The sequence below is a fragment of the Amborella trichopoda genome, chromosome 11 (genome assembly GCF_054954075.1).
Source record: "Amborella trichopoda isolate Santa Cruz 75 chromosome 11, AtrichopodaSantaCruz75HAP2 v2.0, whole genome shotgun sequence".
Lineage (NCBI taxonomy): Eukaryota > Viridiplantae > Streptophyta > Magnoliopsida > Amborellales > Amborellaceae > Amborella > Amborella trichopoda.
The window spans coordinates 32,330,544-32,357,814 of NC_142346.1; the positions used below are offsets into that span (position 1 = coordinate 32,330,544).

General features: G+C 33.8%; 1 long non-coding RNA gene across 2 annotated transcripts; it reads right to left on the bottom strand.

Annotated features, from left to right (window-relative positions):
* Positions 1-9,220: 9,220 nt before the first annotated feature.
* LOC148779853 (uncharacterized) lies at positions 9,221-27,042 on the bottom strand. Of its 2 annotated transcripts, XR_016044564.1 has the most exons (4): positions 26,843-27,042; positions 24,956-25,027; positions 23,835-23,934; positions 9,221-9,325 (listed from the first exon to the last, which is right to left on the bottom strand). It is a non-coding gene; the product is annotated as an uncharacterized LOC148779853 (long non-coding RNA). The 2 variants fall into 2 exon arrangements; XR_016044565.1 differs by lacking the exon at positions 24,956-25,027.
* Between the last annotated feature and the right edge of the window lie 229 nt (positions 27,043-27,271).

The window sequence follows — 27,271 nt, forward strand, 5'->3', positions numbered from 1 at the left end:
TGTGTGCTCTTTTTCTTTTTATCTCGTTTACATCTAATAAGGCCTTTAGGTCCACGTCCTTTCTTTTCATCTCAAATTTACCATTTTCTCCTCATTCTTTGCCTTAAAAACTCACGTTTACTCACATCTGGTGGGCGACATGAGGGCTACTTTTGACATTTTCTGTTTCTTTTTGTTTTAATCGTACGGGGTTTTTGGGTGGTGGGGTACTACTAGAAGCTGGGGTGGAGCTTGTCAAAGGGGTAATACCCATTTTATAGACTTTTTTTTTCTTTCTCTTTTTTTTTTTTTTTTTAATATCAATACCTTAAAATAACGTTTAAAATAGACTTTTTATTTTTTTATTTCTCTTTTTTTTTAAGGAAAAAGTTTGTATAAGGATGTTACCTTATAATACAGAACTACCGATGTCCCTCAAAAATCCATCAAAAAAGGTAGTTTTAATGTTGAAAAACCGTTTGATTGATCATCTCGACATCGAGATGTATAAAAAGATTTTAAATCTAAAAAATTGTGCATTTTCCAACATATTATCTATAGATTTTCATATGTTTATAGATCTACTTGATTTTAACTACTTTTTATATTTAAAATTTTATAATTAGATATAAAAAAAGATTTTGAGTTAATCCTAAGAGCATTTTGCATCAAAATAATATACTATGATAAAATTTGAAGGTGCATCTTACCTCCACACTTACGGATGCGTCCGTATGCATACTGCACCTTTTTTTTTTAAATAGTAACACCTTAAAATAAGATTTGAATTTTTTAAATTTTTTATTTCGATTTTCTTGCTTTTGGGTTGTGTGATGTTGGGGAGGGGGAGGGGGAGGGGGAGGGGAAGTAGGATGATGACTTAACTGGGAAATCCGCAGTTTATTTTTTATTTTTTCGGGGACGCAGAAATAGCTTTACTCTTTTAATGAATAATAATTTCTTAATCGATTATTTATCCTAATAAATTTGTGAAATTATTAGGGTGGGATTAATTATAATTATGTTGGATTAAAAAATAATAAACACCGCTTTTTTAGGACTTCTCGGTTGCGGATCTCTTTTGGGTAGTGTGAAAAGGAGGATAATTATGGGAAATACGAAAAATAATTTCAGAAACCAAACATTCCTTTTTGAACAACACCCGAAAATCGAGAAATATACACCCACTCGTGTGGACTCACCTTTTTATTTGTTATTTTATTTCTTATTTTTCTCCAATCCATCCCTCCATTACTAACCCATGGTTAAGGCAGGTTCCCTATTTTTTCATTTTTTATTTAGAAAAAGTTTATATAAGGTTGCAACTTTAAAATGTAGAACTACGGATGCATCTCAAACATCCATCGGTAAAGGTTATTTTAATTTTAAAAAGCCCTCTAATTGTTCATCTCGACATCGAGATGTATGGCTATAAAAAAAAAGATTTTGAGTCCCAAAAATAATGCATCTTATAACACATTATCTAGACCGTCCATTTTTAAGATTTCGATATGTTTATAAATCTACTTGATTTTAATCATTTTTGGAGTTTAACATTTTATAAGTAGATTTGAAAACAGATTTTGAGATAATATTAAAGAATATTTTTCATCAAAATTATATGTTATGATAAAATTTGAAGGTGCGCCTTAAATGGATTGTTTAAGGTTGCAACCTTATGGAAACCGCACCCTATTTATTTTCCTTCCTACATTTCTCCTTAAATCTTAGTTTTGAAAAGTTATTATTTGCAGTTTCTATTTTTCTTCTCTTTGAATTGTTGGGTTCTTTCCTTTTACAAATTCTTTGTATTTTTGCCTTTTATTTTTTGGAAAACTTCTTCGTGAGTCAGCTGGTGCAATAGCCCGCTGCTGCTGACTCATTGCAACCACTAACTCATCAATGTCCATCTTTAAGATTGGTGTTGTAAAAAATTGCAAGGTTTAGACGGTGTAGAATTTTTTCAAAAACTCACGTTTTAAAGATCAATTTTTTTTTTTTCATGTTCGTGATCATCTTAACCTAGATTATGAATCCCTCAAATTTTAGATTAAAAATCTATTTCTAATATGGTTTAAGAGGGGCCGCATATGTATATTATGATTCGGCTTACTTATAGAAATCCCATCCTTATTTTTTTTAGTTATATATCTTTTTTTATGCACAATTCATTGGATTAACTTTTGAGGTCTGTTTTTTTTTCTTTTACACTTTTATTTCTCTCCCTGTAAATTGGGAAGTATTTGGATTTGCTTAGTGTAATGGAAAAAGATCCGGAGGCTTTTCACATGATTGTTATGAAGAAATTGTGAAGGTGGGTATCCCTCTCTTTATCTCTTTCATATGAAAGAGAAAAATGAGAAATATTCTTGTTGACCTTACCTCCATAGTAGCAACCTCCCTTTTTTAGTGTAGGTACTGTCTTTATCTTCTCTAAGGTCAATGCTACTTATTCATTTCATTTCATGTTTCCATATTTGAAACCAGTGATATTCCTTTTCCCTTTTGCTTGGAAAATTAAGTGTGAGTGGTTCCATTTTTCGTTTGTGAGGTTTTTTTTTTTGTTTGTTTGTTTGAAAATGAATGGCTTTAGGGCAATATAGTTAGGTTTACTTGCTATCTTGGTGAAGGTGGGGCGGTGGGCTCTTTCATCCTTTATTTCCTTATTTTTATTTTCATTTATATAAATGGTGTGTTTTGTATAAGGTCGAGGCCCTAGATAATCAAATTAAGGTGCACCTTCAAATAGTACCAAAATATATAATGTTTCAATATAAGAAATCTTTCTGATAGTTTGAAATTTTATTTTCATTTTTTATTATAAAATTTAAAGATTTAAAAATAATATAGATCGAGCAGTTCTATGGACACTTGAAAATCTTGAAAATTGATGTGTTAGGAAATACATTACATGATGCATTGTTTGAAATTTATCTTTTCTCATTTTGTACATCTTGAGGTCTTGATGATCAAATCGAAGGTTGTTCAGCATCAAAACAACCCTTCTAGTGAATTTTTGAGGCACGCCTTAATTTGATTGTTTAATGCCTCGCTCTTATATAAACTTTTTCCTTTTATAACTACCTGCACAATTACTTTTGTATTTCATTTGAGGGAAATTTTTTTATCAGCTCACCCTTTTTGATTGAGGGAAAATTTTATTGGCCACCATAGAAGTGGGCGCTTCACAGGTTGAGATAAGAAGATTCTTTGGTCCATTATTTTTCCTTTTTTTCTCAGTTAAATAACTCCTACTATTTTCCTACTTAATGTGGTTGGTTACTTTTCCTTTTACGAAAATATTTAGTGTGAGTAGACTTGAATTTTAAAGAATGTGGAGACTTCTAGAGTCCTTTCTATATGACCCTACTCTTGCTGAAAGGACTTGCAAATTGATTCTACCCCAAAATCATAGCTAAAATGGGGCATGGTGGTAAGAATAGTTGATTATGTGTTCTAAAATAGGGAAGCATTTCTATGACCCAGCATGAATTCATGGCCAGCATTTCTAAATCTGCCATCTCTGCTTATTTCTGATGCTTTAATTCCTGCTATGTAATTTGATGCTCTTTCAACTTTTCTTTAATAAAAAGTTGAAACATTGTCAAACAAAAAAAAAAAAAGGGTCGGTCAAACCCAACCTTGACTCTATCCAATTGGGCCTTAGTTGGACCTAGCCCAAAGTAACAATCCTAAACTTCAAAAAAAAAAAAAAAAAAAAAAAAAAAAAAGAAAAAGAAAAGAAAGAAGAAAATAAATTTTTAATACATGATGATTCGTTTGAACATGATGGTCCTTAAGGACCATCTTTACTTTTTAAAGCTTTTCGTTTAAAAGCTTTGTTGCTTCCTTGCTCTTGCCAAGTCCACTAAAGGACGTGGGCTTTAAGCATTTAAAGCGTAAGCTAACGTTTACACCTGTAACGTAATAAAAGAATAAAATAATATATCAGTAGAATTTAAATTCAGAGAGGTGAGGACTCCTACCTTAGAAAACTTATGAGATTTTTCTCTCTGGTCGAAACACAGTGAACTCATCTCTCTAGCCGAATTTTTATCGGAAGCTCCCTCTCAAGTATTTGTGGGTAAGTGACATCGTCTTTCTGAAAAATAGTCTGTTTTTAATAAATAGTGATATTTTCGTTCAGGATATTTATTTTATAAGTTTTGTGTGTAAGTGACATCGTCTTCCTGAAAAATAATCTGTTTTTAATAAATAGTGATATTTTCGTTCAGGATATTTATTTTATAAGTTTTGTATGTAAGTGACATCGTCTTCCTGAAAAATAGTATGTTTTTAATAAATAGTGATATTTTCGTTCAGGATATTTATTTTATAAGTTTTGTGTGTAAGTGACATCGGCTTCTTGAAAAATAGTCTGTTTTTAATAAATAGTGATATTTTCGTTCAGGATATTTATTTTATTAAGTTTTGTGTGTAAGTGACATCGTCTTCCTGAAAAATAGTCTGTTTTTAATAAATAGTGATATTTCCGTCCAGAATCTTTATTTTATAAGTTTTGTGTGTAAGTGACATTATTATCTTGAAAAATAATCCATTCTTTTTAACATTATTGTAAATTCTTGGGGTGTGACACCCAACCTGCAGATTCTAAGTCCTAGTTGGACCCAACCCAAATTGTTGGCTCTAGTTAACTTTTGGTATAAATAGAAACTATGATTTTTTTTATTAATTAAATATATTATGGCATGGTATAGGGGAATGTTTCAAAATATGGCTTCCTAGCACCTAGGCAGTCACCTAGTGGCCTGCACCTTGAGCCTAGGCACCCCTTCTGGGCATTGGGTCCGTGGCCACCCACCTAGGGACCCTGGGCACTAGGTATTGATAAAATAAAATGATCAAAATGTCTTTGATAGTTTCAAGGGCAGTTTGCTCATTTTATTTTTCAAAAATGCTTTTTTATATTACTTGTAGATGCGTCTTAATGAGATGATCACACTCACCAAATTTTATGTGCATATGATTTTTTTAAAAAAAGTTAAAAATAAAATACTCTGAGACATCAGACCTAGAAACGGCTCACTTATGACCATTATGGTTAACGATATCCCACTCATTCATTTAGATAAGACGATAGAGAGAGGGTAAAAAATATAACTTCCCTATGCCTACACGCATTTATAGAAAGCTTTTCCATTTTTAATTACCACAAAATATACGAAACTTTTTCATTTAGAACTTTGTTAGAAATTCTGGAGAGCTAATTTGCAAAATGTGTTTCCGGATTAAAATAAGGGCAACCGTGCATTTAGAATGGTGCATGCATATTTTACTTCATCTATCTATCTAATGTAAATGTTAGTCGAATTTGGATATGAGAATCTAAAAATAGAAGAGATTAGTTGGTCTTTTATCTCTCTCGGTTGAGACTTGAGATTCATGACCTTGACCCTCATTACAAGTGACTTTTGATCCTTTTAAGGAGGACTTGAATGGGAAATTTATCTTCATTTGTATTGGAAATAAATTTCAGAGGAAATTGGAGGAAGAGGCATGAGACCCATCAAAATCCTACTCCTATGAGTCAAAAAAAAGGAAAGCTAACATCCAACTACCGACGAGAAATGTGAAACTCCACTCCTATTTGATTTGGATTGGGATTCCCTTACCATGGTTAGGTAGGTGCAACTTCCAACTTGCTTGTCCCGATGAGAACAAACTTTAGACAATTTGAAAATACAAAGGTGAAAATTTTGAAACGAAAATGAGGAAAAGAAGATGAGATGCCATACACATGTTCCTCTTACAAAAACTGCGAATGCGCACAATGGAACTTAGATATAGGACATTACGACACCAGATTTGTATGTGTGTGTATGAATGAAAATAAAACAAGCAATAAATAAAAAAAATAACGAGACCAGTAAATCAAATAAATGTTGATACCAAATTTATGTGGTTCACCATTTTAGACTATATCTATAAAAAAAAAAATCAAATCCACTATTAAAAAAATGATTACAAAATCATTCAAAAGACGAGCTCTCTTGGGCTCTCTAACTTCTTTTAGATAGTTTTCTCTCTTTAGCTTTTCTCTCTCTGAGGTTCTTCTCTCTCTTAACGGCTTTCTTCCTTTCCTCTCTAACAACTTCTCTCTCTTTCTAATATGAATCACTTTCTCTTTTTTCTTCTTCTTCTCTCTAAGAGAAGATTTTGAGTGTCTCTCTATGTAAAGGAAGAGGTACGCACCAAGAAAATGAATTTGTTAAAACTTTGGGAGAGGGCCAGGAAGCCTCAACTTGAGACTTTTATGCTTAAAATCGCTACCCCCTCTCACGTTGCGTCTATCTCCCTAACCAACTCATTGACTTAACCTCCAAGTCAATATTTTGATTTCCCTAATTGTCGCTTTAACTTGGGCAAAATATGCAGAAGTTATCCCATTTAGGACGAACTTTTTTAACAATCTCACGCTCTTGTCCCATCAGGGAGGTTCTCCTTTGCAAATAAACCAGGTGCTCAAATGATATTCATGCCACCATATTTTTACACAGCTCATGTTTGTCTCTCACCAAGGTCTTTAACATCATATTCGACATTTTTTTGTTGCCAAAGATCTTCTTTAGTTGCAACAACTTCTTCTCAAAGACATCTTGAATATTGTGCATGGAAGCTCTAAATCGATTGGTTGATTTTTGGCAAATAAAGTACGAAAAAAATAATCCACAAAAAACAAGCAACAAAAATAAAAGTAAGAAATAAATAACAGAAAAAGAGCACCAAGATTTACGTGGTTTTTCATGAATGTGACTACATCCACGGGAGAAATCGATCGATATTTTTCACTAAATCAAAGAAAGAAAATAACAAAAGCAACTTGCTTGAAAGGACCAGAGACTCAATCTCCCACAAAACCATATTATCTATAATTTTATCTCTCTACAAAAACCTCAAAAAGTTTTCTTCTATTTTTCTGGATCTATTTTTTCTCCCTAAAATAACCTAATATATAGAAAAAATGACCACCCAAAAAGAGGTGGTACATGGGCTCTATCCTTTCCCATAACTTTTGAGTACATAAGTTTATCTTTACCTAGTGTGGACTCTCATGTCTATCCTAACATAACTAAAACTAACTTAAAAAAATAGTTATCCTAAATAATACGAACTATCCAAAAATAGAAAACCCAAATAGAGTCACGTGACGCCCATATCTCTTGCCAATTTAGAGATATCCAAAAAATATTTATTTCCTAAAATTTGGGATTCCAATCCCAACAAAATATAGAAACCTAAGCGTGACTTATCTTGGGATGCAAGACAAATTAACAAATATCCACATTGGCTTGAATTCCAAAAAAAGAAAATAAATTATCATCGACTGTCTTCTCCACACGCGCCCTCATAGGTGCTTACCTTGGCAATACATTAGTTAAGTTCAAGCATACCTTGAACTTCTGTAATAGAACCGGTTTTGTCAATATATTTGCAACATTCTTCTTGGTGTCAATCTTCAGTAACATGATATCACTATGATCTCACGAATAAAATAGTATCTGACATCAATATGCTTCATCCTTGCATGATATACTTCGTTCTTCATCAAATGTATTGCACTCTGGCTGTCACAATATATAACATTCCCATTTGGTCGTGAGCCCAAATCGCTTACAAGCCCTCTAAGCCAAATGACTTTCTTTCACTGCTTTAGTAACAACCATGTATTCGGCTTCAGTCGTAGATAAGGCAACAACAATTTGTAGCATCAACCTCCAACTAATTGTAACTCCTGCAAGTATAAACACATAACCTATAGTAGATCTCTTATATTCCAAATCACTTGCAAAGTCAACATCAATATAATCAATAACCTTGTCACCAAACTTGCTATCTCTATCAAACATTAGACTCACATCCGATGTACTCCTTAGGTAACATACAATCTATTTTACCGCATGCTAATGCTCATTTCCTGGATTAGCCATATACTTACTAACAATACTAATGGCATGCAAAATATCTGGTTGAGAGCAAACCATTGCATACATGAGGCTTCCAACTGCACTAGCATAGAGAACACGTGACAAGTATTCTCTTTCATCATATGAACTTGGAGATAATGCTGCCGATAATCTGAAATGTGCAGCAAGAGGAGTACCCACGGGCTTTGAATTTTCCATTCTGAATCTAGCGATGACATTCTCAATGTTCTCCTTCTGAAATAGCCACAATTTACCCAACTTTCGATCTCTATGTATCTCCATGCCCATTTTCATTTCAAATTCTCTGGCAAGCTGACTCTTCAATTTACTGATTTCTAAAGAATTCTCCGCAACAATAAGCATATCATCCACATAAAGCAATAAATAGATGAACGAGCCATCTGTAAATCTCTTAAAATAGACACAATTGTCATACTCACTTTTGACATACCCGTGTCCAATCATGAATGCATCAAAGCCTTTGTACCACTGCCTAGGAGACTGCTTGGGGCCGTACAATAACTCTTTCAGCTTGCAGACATGGTCCTCATTTCCTTTAACAACAAACCCTTATGACTGAGTCATATAAATATGTTCTTCTAACTCTCCATGAAGGAATGCAGTCTTAACGTCAAGTTGCTCTAACTTTAATTCAAACAATGCAACCACGGCTAGTAAAACCCGAATAGAAGTGTGTTTCAGAACTGGAGAGAAAATCTCATTATAGTCAACATTTTCTTTCTACGCATAGCCATTTGCAATCAAACGTGCCTTAAATCGATCACCACCAGTCTCAGGTGGCTCATCTTTCTTCTTATAAACCCATTTACAACCAATGTCTCTCTTACCTTTAGGCAACTTCACGAGATCCCAAGTACGATTCTTTTGAAATTACTCAATCTCTTCATCCATGACTTCACTCCACTCGCTACTGTCACTATCATGTATAGCTTCTTTAAAAGTGGATGGCTCTTGGCTTGTGGCAGCCAATGCATAAGCCATCATGTCACAACCTTGCCCCCTGACCCCTACCGGAGCACGACAGTACGCGGGAATCACGACCAGAGGCCGCGAACGTCACTCAGGTGGGAGTGGCTCGACGCATGAAAGCACAGAATCAAGAGTAAACCATCAGAGAAAACTAGAATAAATCCATTCAACAAACAATATCAATTCAAAAGTACAACCATCTCATTCATTCAATTTCCAAAAGTTTTTATAATCCCTTCAAGGCACTACTGGTCAAAAAAGTACATAAAATAAAATATACATCATATTGTTGAGACCACCAAAACATACTATGAAAGTCTTCGGAAGACAGCTTTTCAGACTTCTTAACTTCAAGCTTCAAACCCCCAAACGGCTACCCACCTTTAGCACAGATGCCAACACCCTTCACTCTACAGATATGTAAATAAGATGGAATGAGCTAAAAGCCTAGTAAGCAAATCTACACTATTGCATACCAAGTAGTATAACAATGATAACAATATACAGTGTACACATATTCACAAGGTATCAAGTGAAGTCCTCTAATATCTTTTCCAATATTCTAACAATATTATGATGAAACAGTCTAATATACAATACATGAGTCATAAATCACGTCATTATCTAAATATAGGAGGGGCAATGTAACACAGTTACAAAACTAGTAATGCCTACTCCTGAAGTAGAAGTTTTATTGCTCAGATTAAGCCAATCCTGCCGCTTGAAACCTTTACCCTCATTCAGGGGGGAGGACAATAACAAGTGGGTGCCCCACTTTATAATACCCTCACACACACACACACATCCCCAACACGCTTTGGGGTTTTCGATAGGCAGTGGCCTTACAAGACACAACCTTCTCCTTATGCCCTTCCGGCAAGGGAGCTTTACACTACCATTGGGTGACCCAACGCGTAGTGCCCATAGATCTGTCCTATCATGGGGAGTTAGAGAAAGATCTTAGCTGCCAGTACTATCATTCACACAGTAGGTACTCAATCACATATATCTCATAAGCAGTACGGTATCATCATTCACACAGTAAGTGCCCATTCACATAACACATAAGCAGCACAGTACCATCATTTACACAGTAGGTACCCATTCACATAACACATAAGAAACACGGTACCATCGTTCACATTATGACAATAGCAGTATCTCATCATGATAGTGGCAATATCACATTTTAACAGTATCACAATGATAGTACTATAGTAACAGTAACATTACTTCAGTTAAGCCTTACCACTCAATTTCCTACCATCAAGGGTAATGACGTGCGCTTACCATAAGGGTCGTAACCTTTGGACCATTGAGAGTTTGAAAATGGTTCCAGAGCCAATTTTTTTACTAAACACACTTATCCTTCAAATGGGGGTGGTTTGAAGACAATTGGACCCTGTTTGACCTTTTAAAGGTTCAAAGAAGTGAGGGTTTACTAGCTGCACCCTGCGGTGCACAGCGGACAACGACATACCCTACTTCATATCACTATAACTCTCAAACCGTGGAGCAACTTGTGACGGTTACAAAGTTAAAATTTAAGCCAAGATGCATATTTTTCTAAAAATGCTAATTTAAAAGCATTTGGATTCCATTTGGTGGTTCAAAGATTCGTGCCAAACAAGGGATAGTTCTGAATTTTATCTACACTGGCCACAATGACATACCTTCATAAAACAAAATATAACTTTCAATCTAAGAAGACTTTCAAAATAGTTTCTACATAAAAACTTTAGCCCATTCAAAGATCTTTCAAATGGCTATGGTTTGACTAAAAATGGACTTCGTTTGATTAGTTAAAATTAGTGACCACAATAGCATCAGTGAAAAATTTAGGAAAACAGTCAACAGTAATATACCCTCTCATTTTGAAATATAACTTCATTTTCATAAAGAATTTGAATAGTGGGGAAAAACTAATATTTCACTAGACTCATACATCTTTTCAATGACAGTGATTTAAGGTCAATCGGAGGCACATATTTTTGAATTTCACAGTGGCATATAACATGCCTCAAGAACACATTCCATCACCTTCATTTCATGGTGAAGAACATGGTAACAACTATTCTCTTACAATTTACACACATAACATGCATTTCTTACATAATCTAAGAATCATACATGCATTCTCAACATCCACCATTATCATAGAACAAAAGCCCCAATTTTTAGTGAATAAGACATAAGGATTTTCTACATCACATACACTTTCGTTTCTCATTTCACATGCATAAATTCCCATGCATCCTTATGACTATAATGCAATAGTGATGGATCCACTTACATGAACAACAATGGTGCCTTCTCCATTTCTCTTCTCACAGCTCTCACCCGCCTAACTATGGCTGCCCTCCAACAGTCACTTCTTCAAACCTTGTGTCTTAGATAGAGAGAGAGAGAGAGAGAGAGAGAGAGAGAGAGATAGAGAGAGAGATAAAGTAAGAATGAGTGGCATGGCTGAGAGAAGAGGCTTAAGTACTCTTGTGTTTGAGGTGGCTGACAAAGTATCACCAAGAGGCTAAAAAATTTGAACAAGTGGTTCTCAAATCAGCATACATTTAACAAGTGACACTCATAGTCCATGTATGTTAGAAACACAGCCGACGCTACGCACACGGCGAAACACAGCCGGCGCTAGTCCATATCTTCTTCACACTGGCGTTGGTCTCTTCACAGCTAACACTGCACACAACACAGTCAGCGCTACGCACACGATGAAGCACAGCCAACGCTAGTCCGTCTCTTCTTCACAGCCGGCGCTGGTCTCTTTACAACTGACGCTGCACACAACACAGCTGGAGTTACGCACACGGCGAAACATAGCCGGCGTTGGTCTATCTCTTCTTCACAGCCGACACTGGTCTCTTCACTGCCAGTGCTGCACACAACACAGCCAGCGCTAGGACATAACACTCGTGACAATGTGCTCTTTACTGCCGCGTGCTTTATCGCCCCACGCTCTCTGCCATCCTTCTTTCCTCCTTATCCCGCCATGCACTCTAACAAGGCGGGAAAAATCTGGGTCGCCACACACTATGTCTTCAAAGCCATACCGGACGACTGGCATTTTTTATTTCCCTTTCCAAAGTGAGGCTCTTCCTCAAGTGGAATAGACTCAACGACCTCCTTATGATCAACACCTTCCTCCACTCTCTCATAGGGAATTTTTGGTACATAATTTGGAGTATTTTCTGGAGTTGTCAACTCCACCTCAACTGCATCACTGCTGTTGTAATTTTCCTTTTTTACACCATTCTGAATGTGCTTTAACATGGAAGACTCATCAAATTTAATATCACAACTGAAAATAGACTTAGGTGACTTAAGATCTGGGCACCACATTTTATAGCCCTTAACCCCATTCGTATAACCAAGAAAATGCACTTCTTTGACCTTAGACTCAACTTATCATCCTTCACATGAATATAAACAGGACAACCAAATATTCTTAAATGAGAATAAGCAACATGTTTACCGGATCATACCTCTTATGGTGTTTTGTAATCGATTGTTGTAGATGGTGACCTATTGACGAGGTAGCATGTTGTATTGACCGTCTCTGCCAAAAAGTCATTTGACAAACCAGCATTACTCAACACACTGCGGGCCTTCTCTAAAAGTGTCTTGTTCATGCACTCAACAACTCCATTTTATTACGGTGCCTTTGGAGTGGTGAAGTGACGAGCAATTCTTTCGCTCTTGCAAAAATTCACAAACTCCGCTAAATTGTACTTTCCACCATTATCACTCTTAAAGGATTCCACATTTTGAGACAGCCGATGCAGGGCACCGAATATCTGAATGAATATGGTCAATAATACCTTTTGTGGTATGTTTTGACGTACAAAACTGCACCCTACGCTGCTTACCATAAACACAGTGCTCACAGAAGTCCAAATTGCACTTCTTTACGTCATTAAGCAATTGGCATTTGCTAAGTTCCGCCAAACCTTCTCACCCATGTGGCCCAATCGCACATGCTACAACTAAGTCAAGTCAAAATCACCATCATCAGATAGAGAAATTGCTGCTCTATCTGTGATAGTATTCTTAAGCAGCACGTATAAATTCGGTTTGATCTTCTTGCCTTTCATCATAACCACCCTTAAGAATTTTCAGAACTCCACATTCTCCAACAAATTTACAGCCATTGGAGTCTATAGAACCTTGAGAAATAAAATTCTTTTTCAAATCCGAAACGTATCTAACATCAGTCAAGGTTCTCACAACTCCATTATACATCTTGATAGTAATTATCCTAACACCAATGGTTTCACAAGCTGCATCATTCTCCATCAAAATTGATCCACCATCAATGCTCTTGTATGTGGTGAACCAATCCCAATGATGACACATATGATAGGAACATCCTGAATCAAGAACCCATGAGTCTTTAGAGTTGTCACAATTTGTCGAGACTGACAACATATTATCTGTTCCACTTACCGAGCTTCCATCAACTATATTGGCTGTTTCAAAAGCTCGTCTTTCTTTCTCTTTGAGTTTCCAACAATAATTTTTAACATGTCATTGTTTCTTACAGTAATTACAATAAATATACCTTTTCTTGATCTAGATTTGGATTTTGACCAACCCCATTTTTCATGTCTCTTTTCATTTATCTCAACAGATCTCCCTCTAGCCATTAGACCATCTGCAAGTGGCTAAGCATTATCACATCTCTTCCTCAAATCATTAGATAGAAGAGTCGAAGTCACATCCTCCATCTCTATAGTATCTTTTCCATAAAGCAATGTTATGACTAAATGCTCATATGAATGAGGGAGTGATGGTAACAAATTTTTTCCACTTAGAGACAAGAGATCATTAGGTAATATTGACAAAGATAATGGTACGAACTCAAAATCATTGTCGTTTATATAAATTTTCCTCATATATTTTTTGGACAAAAAATTGTAACAAATTATAAAGTTTTGTTGCTTCTTTTTTTTTTTAATTATAACTACTACTCCATATTATTGTAGTGAAAATTTTCTTATCATCTAAGGGGTGACTCATGATTAATAAAAATTTTGATTAATAGATCTCTTTGATCATTGAATATTTAGTTAATCTGTTACAAGTAATTATATACGCACGCAATTCAACAAGTAATACTTAATCCCTTGGTAAAAAAATTACTTGGAAAGATATTTTTTATGTGAAATTTTGAGATCCACATAAACATTACCATACATTTCTTTAAAAAACAAATTGAATTTTGATTTCTTCAAAGGTTAAATCTTACCACGCAAAAATTGGAAAGTCATCATTTAATCTTAGGATGTCATTTATCTCAAGTACATATGGGGTGTGATTAGGTTTTTATTTGCTTTTCAGGTTAACATCTACATTTTGAAACTTTTGCGTACTTGTTGCACTCCAAGATTGCTTTTTACCTGATGGAGTAAATGGATGGTATGTTCCTATTGGAGCATGAATATGTTTCACATTTATAAATAAGTCGTATTCTTCTTATTTACAATTATAATTTATATTTGAGAAAATTACAGATAACCCTCAATACTAAACTTTCTATGCATGTTACCCCAACCAAACTTTTTGTTTTCACTTTTTACCCCAAAATATACTTTGTTAGCAAATATCCCCCAACCCAAAAAAAAGAAATCTAAACTACCCTCCCTTACTTTTACCCATGCCTCTCTTCTCCTCTTTCCTACGAAAAGGCGGTTCGGCATATTCTTAGGGTGGTCTAGCAGTGTAATGCATGTCTGGTAAATAATAGTGGAGGTCTGATAATATATGTGGCTGTCCAACACTGATAAAGAATGGTCCGGCAATAGACCCATGAGGTCTGACACTGCCAGCAAGCGGTCCGGCAATAGGCCCATGCGGTGCGGCAATGGCCCAAAGTGCGGTCTGGCAAATCATGTAAGTCCACGTGAATATCAGGCAAAAATTAAATTGTTATGTACGGAAAAGGGTATTTTCGTCAAAAAAAATTACCTTTTTTTACTTGGTGGTTATTTGCTAGAAAAGTGTATTTTGGGAAAAAAGTGTGAAATAAAGTTTGGTTGGGGATAACTTAACTAAAAAGTCTAGTCTTGGGGTTATTTGTAAGTTTCCATTTATATTTAGAAAATTTATCCTATTTTGAAGCATAAGTGCCCCCGTCATATATAAAAGGAAACTTATACAAAGGTGGCTTGATGAAAGCTAATTTAGTTTGGGTTTTAGCCATGGTCAGAAAAACAGTTATAATATTGGAGATATCGGTTGTTATCTCCATTTGGGTAGATATAATCACGTTATCCTAGTGACATACCAAAGTAAAAAGTGGTTCGATATGGTTTTAATTATTTGAAAAAATATTGCCACAAAGGGTTCCATTCTTTATTTCTAAGTTAAGCAAAAAGACAGATATTTTAATGTAGGGAAACGTTTATATAGAGCCGAGGCTCTAAACAATCAAATTAGAGCCTATCTCAAAAATTTCTCTAGAAGAGGTTATTTTGATGCTCAAATATCCTCAAATTGATCATCTCGATATCAAGATGCATAGACATGGGAAAAAAATGGATTTCAAGTTATGGAAATAGTATATTTTGTAAGACATTTTTGGACTGTCAATTTTCAAAATTTTCAAATTTTATTTATGAAAATTTATTGATGAACGGTGAATAGATCAACATATTTATGAAAATTTGAAAATTTTTCACCGTTCATCAAATTTTCACCGTTCATTCAAATTTATTTAAACTTTATAAATAAAGATGAAAATATATTTTAAGGCTATCACAAAGATTTCAAGTAACGAAACCACATTAACGAAAGTAATATCTGATTATTGGGAATGGGGTTGAGGTCTGTAGCACCTTCTGAGCCTCAACTACCGGTCTAAGTTTATTCCCCACCGATTGACCCAAAAAAAAGTTATATCTAATTATTTAAAAGAAAATTGGTTGGTCAATGGATTTTTGAACCTTGATTTTAACTTATTAGTGTTTTCAAATGAATTATTATTGGTTTCTTCCTTCCATATTGCTAAGAAAGTTGAGATTCTCCTATGAGTTTTTATTAGTTAAATTTTTATTACAAAGGACAAATTCTCCAGTGAGTATCATACAAAGCAAGATAGTGAGGTACTTTCCTAATTTCCATTTTAGAGAAGGGTGCGGTTCGTATAGAGCCTAGGCTCTAAACAATCAAATTAGAGCCTACCTTCATATAGTGTCGAGAAACGCGGTTTCAATATCGAAAATCATTGTGATAGCCTTAAAATATATTTTCATCTTTATTTATAAAGTTTAAATCTTCAAAAATTAGTGTAGATTGACGGATCTATGAAAATTTGAAAACCTTGAAAATTGACGGTCCAAAAATGCTTTACAAAATATAATATTTTCAAAACTTGAAATCCATTTTTATCCAACGTCTATGCATCTTGATGTCGAGATGATGAATTTGAGAATATTTGAGCATCAAAACAACCTATCCCAGTGAAATTTTTGAGGTAGACTCTAATTTGATTGTTTAGAGACTTGGTTCTGTATATACGTTTTCCTTTAAAGAATGATATATCATTAAAGAAAAAGAAAACATATCACGCCTCATCTATTCACCGTTCATCAATGCATTGACAGTGGATTCTCTTGGGGAGGACATTACCAGCTGCTTCCATAGAAGGCATGACATGACATACACTTCCTTCACTCTCAAAAAGTTTTGTTTGTTTTCTAAGATCGGAACACTTTCTTCAAAGGTTATCTTAGTTGAGGAGTATTTTTTTTTGGATGGTGAGTAACAAAAATAAAAATAAAAATAAAAAATAAATAAAAAATAAATAATAAATAAATAATAAATAACAATTGGGCTTGCCTTAGAAGATGTTTTTGGTTTAAATGAGAAATATGGTTGGATTTCAGTGAAGGCCCTTTTTTTCTATTTTCTCAGTTGGATTCCAATCGGTTTTAAAAAATCGGCAGAACTACCAGAGCAGACTCGAAATTGGTGGAGAACCGATCTGGCTTGAAAATCACCCTTCTTGGCTCCTATCAGTTCACAAGTTTTAGCTTTTTAAACTCATAAAAACCCGGTAAAATGTTTACCCATCTCGGGCCTTTCTATATCGGCTTAGAACTGAACTGATTAGTGGGTAGCCTGACCAACCTCCCTTATGGTAGCAAATGTGATGTGCATGTGAATTGCACGTGAATGAAATAACTTTTCAATCTTGAAACGGCATTTTCAAAAAGATATTTAATTATAGAGAGAAAAGGAGAATTTGTTCGTTCCATTTTCAAATATGGGCTTTTTTAAGATAATAATTGTTTAAATATATTTTTAAATTAGGTTTAGAATTTGAAATGCAAAACCATAGAGAGAGAATAGGCAAAAAAGAAAAGCAACAAGAAAAACAAAACAGTAATGAACAAAGAAAAATAGAGACGGAACTTACATTTTGTTTCGCATTTTAAGTAATTAGTTATCCGTCAATAATCTTTCTTGCTAAAAACCTATAATTTCAATTATATTATATACCTATCATAATTCATCGTTTCAGGTAATTCTTGTTGCCTTTTCTTTTTTCTTTTTTGTATTTTTAATTGTGTTATTTAATACCATAATTGAAATTATTTTCTCTTTTATTAGTAATATATTATTAATACTCATAGAATTATTGTTAAATACAATGACAATCTCATAGTTCAATCATATTAATAAATTTTTATATTATTAATACCATAATATAATTATCATTGAATTCAAGAATTATTACATTATTTGGTAGCAACTTTATTCCTTTTTCTTATAAAGACAAAAAAGGCAAAGAAAAAGAAAGATAAAGAAAAACAATAATGAATAAAGAACAATAGAGAAGGAATTTACTATTTTTTTATTTTAAATAATATAATAATACAAATAATTTTGAAATTATACTTTCTCTTGATGTAGCCTGTATTTTTGAATAATTATTTATCACTAAATAATTCTTTTTTTCTAATAAACTAATTTTAATTATATATTTTTTTTTCCAGGAAATTTTAGTTTTAATTTAATTTTCTTTGTTGTATCGTTTTTTCTTTTTTGCTTTTTTTTTTTTGCATTCTTAATAATATTATTTACTATATTAGTTGAAATTATGTTCACTTTTGTTAGTAAATATATAATTTATTTACAAGTAAACATTATCCTAGAAATTAGTGAATATATTGTCGACTTCATAAGTAAATATATTATTTTTAAGTAAATGTAAGAATATATTATTTATTTATGAGTAAATAATTTATTTTTATAATTCTATTAATTTGGCAATTTTTTATTTTCTATTACATTTTAGGTTTCGATTTTAGAAATCACAAAAAACTAAAGGTAGAAAAATGAATAAAATAGATAATAAAAAAATATAAATAAAAAAATAGAAAAAGATTTTTTTTTTCTTTTTTTGAATCTACTAATATAAGGAAAATTCTTAAATAAGATTGCAACCTTAAAATGTAGAATTAAGGTTCACTTAAAAAATCCCATCGTAAAAGGCCTTTTTAAAGCTGAAAAGCCTTGGAATTGGTCATCTCAACATCAAATGTATGAATATGAAGGGAAAAAAAAAGATTTCAAGTTTAAAATAGTACGTCTTGCAACACATTCCATTTTGAAGATTTTCATATATTTATAGATCTCCTTGATTTGAACCATTTTTGGAGTTTAAAATTTTCAAAATTAGAGATGAAAATGGATTCTCGAACCATCCATAGAATTGTTGACACCAAAATTACATCTTAAAGGTAAAATTTGGTGGTCAACCATTCTTTAAGGTTGCAAACTTATTCAAATTACACCCTATAAGTAATATTGTACTTTAATTATATCTTTATTTTACATTTATTAATGCATTTTCACTTTCAAGTAATTTTTTGTTGGAAAATAATAACTAATAGAGAGAGAGAGAGTATACAATATAAGTTTTATGTAGTAGCTGAAGCGTATTGCCCAATATGAAAACTTATATGAGAGAGAAAGAATAGCAAAGAGACAAAGAGAGAGTGCATTTTTAAGTGTGTGAGGGAGAGAATGCAAATTTACAGAAATATGGGAACTTATGAGAGAGAGAGTGGTAGATTCCTAATCCTAATGGGATTAATGTCAAATCTAAAGCCTGTATAAACCCCTCTCTAGAGCCTTTAGAATTCAGACCTTCAAGCCCTAGAGACCTTTGAGCCTCAGAATTTAGAGCCCTAAAATCCTAGAAGTTCCCAAGTAATTAGAGAGTGTAGACACAAAACCTTGATTCGGAGTCGAAAACCTCTAGTGTAGACCTTCAACCCCTTTGAAATTATGGCAAAGTGAAATCTTAAAAACCTTGATTCTGAGTTCAAAAGACGACAAAAATCCTAGTGAACCATATGACACTTAGACCTAGTAGAATTATCTTTAAATCACCCAAAACCTATTCCAAGCCGTAGTAGACCATAAGAGCTCTTCATCGGTCCAAGAATTGTCCGCATCAGACTTACCGATCAAAAGATGCTAACTTCGAGAGTTTTCATGGGGAATTTATCAAAATACCCCTGAAAATGGGTTGGCGTGACCAACGTGATGCTCCGTGTGTCGCACGACGTCAGGTCCCGTGTCTCAAGGCCTAATGGGCCCAAGCGCAACCCGATGACGTAAAAAACAGGTTTTGAATTCGGATAAATCTTAAAAAATCAAGGAAAATCTGAAAAAATCAAGAAAAATCCCTAAATTAACCTTAATTGAGCTAGAGATTGAACAATTTCAAACGAATGCTAGTTCAAAACTTATAAAGAGGCCTTCCCAAAACCTGGAAAAGCACTACAGAAAAATACAAAAATAGACCGAAAATAGGTTAAAAAATAGGAGAAAAGTTTGAAATTAGCAAAAATAAACAAAAACATATCCAAAATTCTGAAAAAGCCCTAGAAAATTCTTAAAAAATTTGTAAAAGTCCCAAAAAATATAAAAAATATCAAATTTTGGATTTTACCTTAGGAAATCCCAAAAACCTTAGAAAACTAACAAAAACCTCCTCTAAACCCAAGAAAATCCTAAGTAGACCCTTCCTATAAATTTCAAGTTTTTTTTCAACCACAGGAACCCTAGATCTAGGTAAAAGAATATTAGATCTACCAATTCTAGCAAGCAAAGACATATAAAAAGGAGATGGTAAGGTAAATCAAAAGAGCGGTTTGATCCAAGCTCAAAACTCTTGGTTTTAGGTTATTGGAAGATAAGTATTTCCTTAATTTATTTAATTTAACCTCTTTCCCATAAATTAATTTACTATTTCTTGCAATTATTTATTATTTCTTAGTAAAATTCCAAGGCGTTTTTAAAGCAATTTACATGGATCTAGAAGCTGGCACAGCCAATGGATTCAAGAAAAAATTGGATTTGAATAGATCTACGCTGTTTCTGAACCCATAATTCAAGCGACCCCACTTTCTCTACTTTTCACAACTCAGTTTTACAAAGATTGAATTGATCTCATCCCAGAGATTGACACAGATCAGAGCATAAACAGAGAGAAAATCCCTTATGTTAGAGAAGCACTATACCTAAAAAAAAATCTTAGAAGCTAAAATAGAAATCATGGAAGCCGTAGAATTGATAGAAACCTTTTTAGGAATCCAAAACCTATAGCTAAAATCATTCAATTTTCACATCTAAAAGCCTAAGGACAAGAAAGATTCACAACAAGTCTTTAAGAAGGAGAAGGTAAGCTAACCAAGAAGGACTTGATCTTAGGCCTCCAACTTTGAGTTTTGGGTTCCCAGTAATTACTTCTTCTCTTTTATTTTTAATTAAGTGTTTTCTATTTTAGTTTAATTTCATAGATAAGATCATTAGATTTAGCTTTTAGAGCGGTTTTGGCATAAAAAAACTCTGATGTCGCTGCCGGTGATTCTCAAAGAAGGGTTGAACTTTCCATACCAAAATCTATCATTGAACCATAATCTGATTAGCTGCCATGATCGTTACTGGCTACAAATTCTAACTGCATAGGCGCACCTCTATATTGTGTCAGCAGATGTAGTCCAGTGTTCGAAATATTAAGATGGCTTGAAAATCCATGTTCAACACTAACTATGAAATTTAAAATTTAAAGAATGGTGCAGATCGAGATAACTTGAAAATCTTGAAAATTAACAATCAAGATAAATTGTTACAAGATGCAGTATTTTTAGGGCTTAAAATTATTTTTTTCTTTATATCGAGCTATTTTAATGTCAAGATGATCAATCGGAAGGTTTTTCAATTTCATAATACTCTTTTCTAATAGAGTTTTTATGTGCACCTTACTTCTAGTATAAATTTGCAAACTTATATAAACTCTTTTTTTCAATATAAAAGATAAAATCCAAGAGAAAATTGTTGCAAATTATCGTGAGATGGGGCAAAATAGGGATAAACATAAAAACTTATTTTGGGAACTGAATTAAGAAAATCAATCTTCTTGTTGAGAGGCACGATAACTTTGGTTTTACAAGATAATATTCCACAGAAAAAAATACAATGATAGTTGGGTTGGTTCACCTTAACATAGTAAGCTTACTTCCAAGTGGAAGCATTTAATAAACTCACAATCCCCATGTGGGTTTTGACTTTTGGCTTTCCCGTTGAAAGGATGCTTTTAAAACAATAGTAATAGATCACCCTATAAAAAATGGGAAATATTGTGCTCGGAAGTCACTGGATGATGCAAATCGAAAAGTTTTGGGTTCCATGTTTTCCCTTTGTTAATTCATGGTCATACAGAGTCAGTCTAACATGATGCAAATTGGAGACATGTTAGGGTCAAGATTGCTTTGGATCCAAAGCTTCAAAAGACAGAGATTAAAGATTTTATGTTCTTGTGGGAGGAAAATGTACCTTGAGTTAGTGTTGGTCCCTGCAAAAACAAAAACAAAAACAATAAAAAGAAAAAGAATTCATCGCTAGGGTTATTGATACTTGGATCTGTCCCCAAACTACACAAGGAGTATGAGGTGTTAATCCAAATCTTATAGGCCAAACCCCATGGTGGGGTATACAATACAAGCAAATCATCTCCCTTCATTTTTTTATTTTATTTTTCTACATTCCTTAAGAAGCCCTCTATTTTATAGAGTCCCTACATCATAGAATTAGTTATGGTGATTAATTGCCTATAGGAGTTGAGATCCAAATTATAACTCCTATTTTTATTCACCTTAAAAGGCATTAGGAGTTTTGACAAGCTCTCACCTAGTTGTTAAAACTCCCATTAGGATTAATCAAGCCACTAAAGACCTACTAATATTTATATATATGTGTGACTCTTTTCATGTCAATACGCTGATAATATTTACTAAATATGTTTATGCCCATAATAATTAGATATTTTGAATAAAATTGCATGAAAGGCCACAATTTCCAAGACCTCATGCTAGTTCTTAGAACAAATGGGAAACTGTAGCACGCTCTTGCAGAGGTGCTTGTGCACGGAAGCGGGTCGGGCTTACGGACAACAATTTTTATGTTAAAAAAGAAGAAGGCAGGAACTCATGTCATGGATGTAAACTATTCAACCTAGCAACCAATCTAAAATCAAATTGAGAAATGACCACAAATTAGAAGTGCTTGAAAAGAATGCACAAATTTTGAATTGTTAGATAATGGACATAAAAACCCAAAACAAAAATCTGTCTCTTGGTTTTCCTCAGATTAAACATCCAATGATTTCTATAATTTCATATCAAAGCACATGGGCCTTTTGGCTACCGAGGGAGCAAATATACAATCTGCTCTCCCTCTGGAGCACAATAAATGCGCATTTCTCTACTTTATGAAGCCAATTGCTTTTAAGCAAGGGAAAAGTTTATATAAGGATGCAACTTTAAAATGTAGAATTAGATATGCACCTTAAAAATCTATCGGAAAGGTTGTTTTAATTTTGAAAAACCCTCTATTTGATCATCTTGACATCGAGATGTATGAATGTATATATAAAAAAGTTTTTGAGTCTCAGAAATAGTGCATCTTGCAACACATTATCTAGACCGTCCATATTCAAGAATTTCATATGTTTATAGATCTCCTTCATTTTAACCATTTTTAAAGTTTAAAATTTTATAATTAGATATGAAAATAGAGTTTAAGATAATCCTAAGATTTTTTTACAACAAATTACATGTTATGATAAAATTTGGAGGTCAACCTTAATTGGATTGTTTAAGGTTGAAACCTTATAGAAACCGCACCCTTTAATCAAAGTGCGTCATTCTTGGGAAACCTAGAATGCCCATCGAGAATGTAAAGCATGTGTGTTTTTTGAGAAGGAAATGAAGTCGCTGGTCTTCTCCCTATAGGGGCCTGTTTGATAACTGGAAGCAAGAACATGAACTGAAAATTGGAAGTTATTGAAGAATTATAAATTAGTAGTTCCTGAAGAAGTTTTTGGTTTTTGTGTTTGATAACATCCTTGGGAAGTTAAAAAGTTCTTGGTTTCTGTGTTTGACAACCTCCTGAGAAGTTAAAAAGTTCCCGGTTTCTGTGTTTGATAACCTCTTAGGAAGTTAAAGAAGAGTTGTATATCTGTATTGGATTAACTTAAGTAATAATGGGCAAAATGTAAATGTTAAAATTGAGACATATACTATTTATTTTTTTATTAATTTGTAGAATATTATTTTTTGGAATACAATATCAATTGAAAGTAAAGTACAATATTATTTTTTTGTAATAACTTGAGCATTACTTATATTCACCACTGATGCATCTATATCCCAACCTAAAAAAAATATGTCATTCACAGTTCAAAAATATATGTCATTCAACAATAACCTATAATAGTTTAAACATACATAATTGAAAATGCATGCACTAAGAAATCAGTCAATTCAAACACACATGCACAATACAAGCAGTAAGAAGTCAACCTATTCAATAATAAGTGGTCCAAGTTCTTACATTTCATTTTCAACCTGAATAATTTTCCAATCAATAAGCTCTTTTATCAAATTGTTTGTTGTCACTGCAGCTTGACTGGAGAATGTCGGTTTTGCAGAACCTGTGAGCATGATGCTTCTTTTAGATTTAAAATACTATAAGAAAGTATCATACAAAGAGAGCAGTAAATTGCAATGCACATGAAAGAGCATTTAAAAATCGATAAATACAAGTAGGAACTATGCAATTATCAAAAGCCTTGTGCATATTCAAAAGTCTTGCGCATATTGAAAGATAGCAATGAAAGATAAATGTCTCAAGGATCTATACAAAATTTGTATGAAAGAATTGGGCATTTTACATTTTAAAATCAGCACTCACATTCTAAAATCAACATTTACAGCTGGATACATGTCAAGCAACATTCACAATTTATGCATCCATATATAATCATGTACAAAACAAGCCCGTTCGACAATAACCTGTAATAGTTTAAATATAAATAATTGAAAATACAATAGAGTGAACACAACATTCGATGATGACTCAAAATTTGTAGCCATAAAATAATTGAAAATGCAATAGAATGAACATATCTTGTTTGCTATTTCAACATAATAAATGGGCGAAAGTGCATGCCTTACGTTCAATTCCACTTAAGTTGTGTTTTTGTTGTCTCTAAGATGAAATGAGAGTTAATGGATTCGTAAGAGGTAGCAAAAATGTTGATGAGAGAGATGCAATGATCACAATAATAATCTCAGGAAGCTCAATATAGAATTACATAAAAGTTACGTGCCAAAATTTAAAATTTAATAGAAAATGAGTGGAAACCCATGTATACAACACAAACAAACAAAAATTTAACTTTGAATTACCTGAATGAATTACTCAAGAGCATTCATTAATCCAATATAAGTCATTGAGAATAAACTCAACAAAAGAAAATCAAGAATAAACTCAACCAAAAAAATACTCTAATCTAAGGAATGAAATTGAAAAAATAATTTATTCCAGAAAACCAAATGAAAGGAGAACAAATTTTAATCCCACCACTCATTTTAAAGCAGAGAGTCCACCCATAGCAATTCTACATAACAATAGCAATAATTAGCAACAAAAAATGTGGAACAAATGTTTACGTGCGAATCTGTGCCGATGTCTGACGTGACATCAACTCCGTCCAAAATTTATGGTTTGGGGGAGGGGATGGTCTACAACAAAATAACCATAGCAGAAATTTCAAAAAAGAAGAAGAAGCGCATAAGAAAAAATAAGCACTAATGAAGAATAAATCATGGATAAACTGAATAAAACATTTATGGACATCATACAAAATATTAATTCAGTTACCAGAAATATGCAATAAAACACAAATAAACATCACAGTTCAGATCAATGAGGTCACCAACTATTAGCAGATCATGAAAAACCAGAATCAGATCACACCAAAACATCATCGAATTCCACCTCAAAACGCATTAAAAAAATGGAAAATTGCTGAAAACTCCTTAAAATATACTTTCTAGACACTCTACCCCCACCCTAAACTTTTCTCATTTATTTTTCTGATAAACCATCTTTTCTGACTAATACCCCCCAACTCAAAAGTGATATCTTTTTTGACGAAAATACCCCTTCCCGTACATTCATTCTTACAAACAAATCATTTGGACGGACCCCAATAATTCTTTTGCCCGACCGAGGTTGTTATTTGCCAAACTTACAACATATGTCGGACTGCATTTCTACAATACCGGATTGCTTATTTAGACAGTGATACGCCAGACCGTAGACTACTAATGCCGGACCACCCTACTCATGTATCTAAACTACCGAACCGAGACCATGAAATGTCGGACCTATGTCTCCAGTAGTATAATCACCGGAGCAAAGTTTTGTAACGTCGAACCACGAGTAAGATATTGCCAGACTGCATCCTCCCAGTGCCGGAGAGATCGACCATAACGCCGGAGCGAAGCTGTGAAACGCCGAATTTAACATCATTTCAAAAACAAATGTCAGACAACACATTACAAACGTTGGACTGACCCCATTCTAGTAAGTAAATTGCCGGAGCACTGCTTCAAATTGCTAGACTGCCCACATTACAGTAATCATTTTGCTGGACCACGCACATACACTGTCGGACAACTGCATCAAAACACATGAGTGATTTTATTACAGGGCGCAAAATGCCGGACCGCGCCCACAAAATACTGGGCTGCCTATGCAAACGTTGGATCGACGGTTACAAAATGCCGAACTGCCTACACAAATATCGGTCTGCCTATGCAAATGTCGGACTGCCTACGAAACACACTTTTTAACGTAGAAGTTAAAAAAAGGGAGGGGGGGGGGGGGGGGGGAGATAATTTTGTCTTTATTTTTATTGTTTTTAGGTTGGGGGGTATTAGTTAGAAAAGATAATTTTTAAGAAAAGGCAGTGCAGAAAGTTTAGGATGGGGGTAGAGTGTCTAGAAAGTATATTTAGGGGGTTTTCAGCAATTTTCCCTTAAAAAAAAAAGAATTGCACCACAAAAGATGCAAATAATCCACAACATAGTGCAAAAAAAAAAACTAATATTAACATTCCATTCATGTCAAAAAGACCAATAATAAATAAAAATTGAAAAAAAAAAAAAGAAACTGGACAACAAACCTATGAATGATTCTTTAGTTAAATGAGTAAAATAAACCAGCTTGACCCTGTTAAAGTTGGGTATCGATATTTCACATGATCACTTTAATAGAGATACCCTATTAGATTTGGGTATTCTCTATAGAAAACAAACGTTAATAGCAAAACCCTGTAAAGTTCTAGAGAGAGACAAGTGAAACCTTCAACCACAATATCGAGAGATATACCAAAATTATCTCAAAGTTCTAAAGAGAGACTCAAACCCAATTGAAGATTCAATGATATCTAGTGACAACACAAAAAGGGGCTCTGAAAGGCCTCTGAGACATTCTAAAGAGAGAAACAAAGGGACCAAAACCGAGAAAGAGAGAGAGATGGATGAACGTACCTAGTATCCTTTGTAAAGAGCAAGAGAGTAGGGTTCTTGGATGGCGAGAACGACAAGTAGAGGGTGAGCTATGGGCGAGGAGGAGAGAAGTTGCAGGGTTGAGCTTCGGTGGGCCGAGCGAGGTTGAGAAACTTAGGGCCTGCGGCGAAAAGAGGGACTACTGCGAAAATAGGGATGGCTCAGCTGCGAAGATAGGGATGGCTCAGGGCAAAACAATCGGGGGTGAAGTTTTTTAAAAACTTCCCATTTTACGTTCCGACCCTTTGGTCGAAACTTTTTTAACACATAAAGTAAACAGTAAAGGGAAACTTGAACATTAATGTGAAGTTCCCCATTTAACGTTCATTTTTTTATCAAACGCCAAACATGAATGGTAAAGTGAAGTTCCAAGTTCCTAGAAGACACTTCATGTTATCAAACACACGCTAA